Here is a 2,009-nt window from a genome sequence, read left to right as displayed (position 1 = left end):
GGTTCTCATAAGAGAGAGTGAGGAGGACCAGAATTAGAGAAGAAGATGTGACCATAGAGACAGCATCAAAGTTGAAGATGCTGCACAATGGATTTTGATAATGGAGGAAAAGACCATGAGCCAAGGAATGCAGGCAGCTCCCAAGATCTGAAAAGGCAGAAGGAACAGGTTCTCCCCTAGAGGTTTCAGGAGGAATGCAGCTTTGCAGACATCTTGATTTTAGCCAAGTGAAGTCCATTTTGGATTTCTGACCTCCAGAAATGTTAGATAATACATTTGTGTTCTTTAAAGCTAATACATTTGTGGTAATTTGTTATAGCAGTAATAGAAAACTGATACACAGAGTTTACTCAATTGTGTAAGCTTTGTAATCAGGACATGTGTCTTATTCACCTTTAAGTCCCTATAGTCTACAACACTTCCTGACACAAGGCAGGCACTGAAGAAATGCTTGTGGAATGAATGAATAAGGTTTAACAGCAAAGCAGAATCAGATCTGTCAACCTGACCCAGTAGCAAAATCCCTCACCTGGCTTCACCTGATCTCAGAAAGGAAAGAAAGCACCTTGCTATTAAGAAGGCTTTGTGAGCCAGGTATGGTGGCACACAACAGTAATCCCAGCAACTCAGGAGGCTGAAGCAGGAGGATCACAAGTTCAAAGTCAGCCTCAGCAACTTAGGGAGGCCCTCAGTCACTTAGTGAGACCCTGTCTCAAAAAGTAAAAAGGACTGGGAATGTGGCTCAGTGTTAAGCACTCTGGGTTCAATTTCTGGTTTAAAAAGAAAGAAGAAAAAAAAAAATCTTGTGAACTTTTTGAGCAATGAAGATATAAGGGCAGAGGGTAGAGAGTCAATCTAGGTCACAGGTATCCATGTCAATTAGAGAGAAATAAGGAAAAGTCACACTGGCCCTGTGCAATATATTAAGGACCTTGGGCCTAATTCTGTAGACATTAGGACGCCATAGAAGTATTTTCAGCAAGGTGGAAACATTAACATATGCATTTAGGATGCATAGAACACTGAGATTTAGGAATCTATAGGTTGGAGAAGAGTTTGGAATTAGAGTCATAAATATGAGAAGTGGTAACTTATGGTTGATAATATATTGCATTTATTTTAACTAAAAGCACCTGGGAAAAATTTCTTTCCTTCTCATGGGTAGCTTCTTTTAAATAATTTTTCATCAAGCTGCTCAGGCCATTAACCGAGTTCTCAGATCATTTTCTTATAAACATGACTCAATAAAATTCCCAGAAACACTAAAAGTTCCGACCCTCCCATCCTACCACCTTCTCCTATGTAGGCACTAGCACATGCTATTCCAGTTATAATGTTTTAAATAAATCTTCCCAAACATTTTTATTCATCCTTTCAACAGCAATTCCTTTCAGGGAGGGTTTTGCATTGTCTTAAACAACTTGAATATTCTCTGAGAGGCTGGAACTTTCCTTTTGGGTCTTATCCCTTTATTCCTTTCCTCAGATTTCTTGGTAGAGAAGGTGTCAAGGAAGCAAGGTGGGAAAAAAGTCCTCTCTCTACTCTCTTGTCTTCTGTAAATGTCTAGAAATGAAAAGAGACTTGCTCATGATTTGGAAATGGTGGGCTGAGGCCTCCCAGGACCATCTGGCTTGTTCCATTGCCAGCTAGAGTTGAGCCGACTTTCACAAGAACCCAGGAGCCACAGGGGTGCTTGAGTTGCAGCTGCCTCGTGACATCCAAGGAGAACACCACGGGATTCTGTAGAAGAAGTCACACTGTGCCTGTTCCTGAGTGCAGGAAACATAGTTACGGAGTGTTTGTGGGCATACAAAGGAGCTCACCGGGAATAGGAAAGCCATCACAGCCTTAATTTAAGGGGAAAGAGAAAAGAATAAATATTATCTGATAGTTCAAATATATCTAGGACCTACAATAGCTCAGCACTCATCCTGAATTTTACAAAATCACTGATCAAATATGAAGCTTCTGAAAGTCTCTTTTAATTGAATTTTTCATTTCATTTGGAG

The sequence above is a fragment of the Sciurus carolinensis genome, chromosome 2 (assembly GCF_902686445.1).
Source record: "Sciurus carolinensis chromosome 2, mSciCar1.2, whole genome shotgun sequence".
Taxonomy (NCBI): domain Eukaryota; kingdom Metazoa; phylum Chordata; class Mammalia; order Rodentia; family Sciuridae; genus Sciurus; species Sciurus carolinensis.
The sequence above is the reverse complement of the archived record's forward strand: the minus strand, read 5'-3'. Positions refer to the sequence as shown.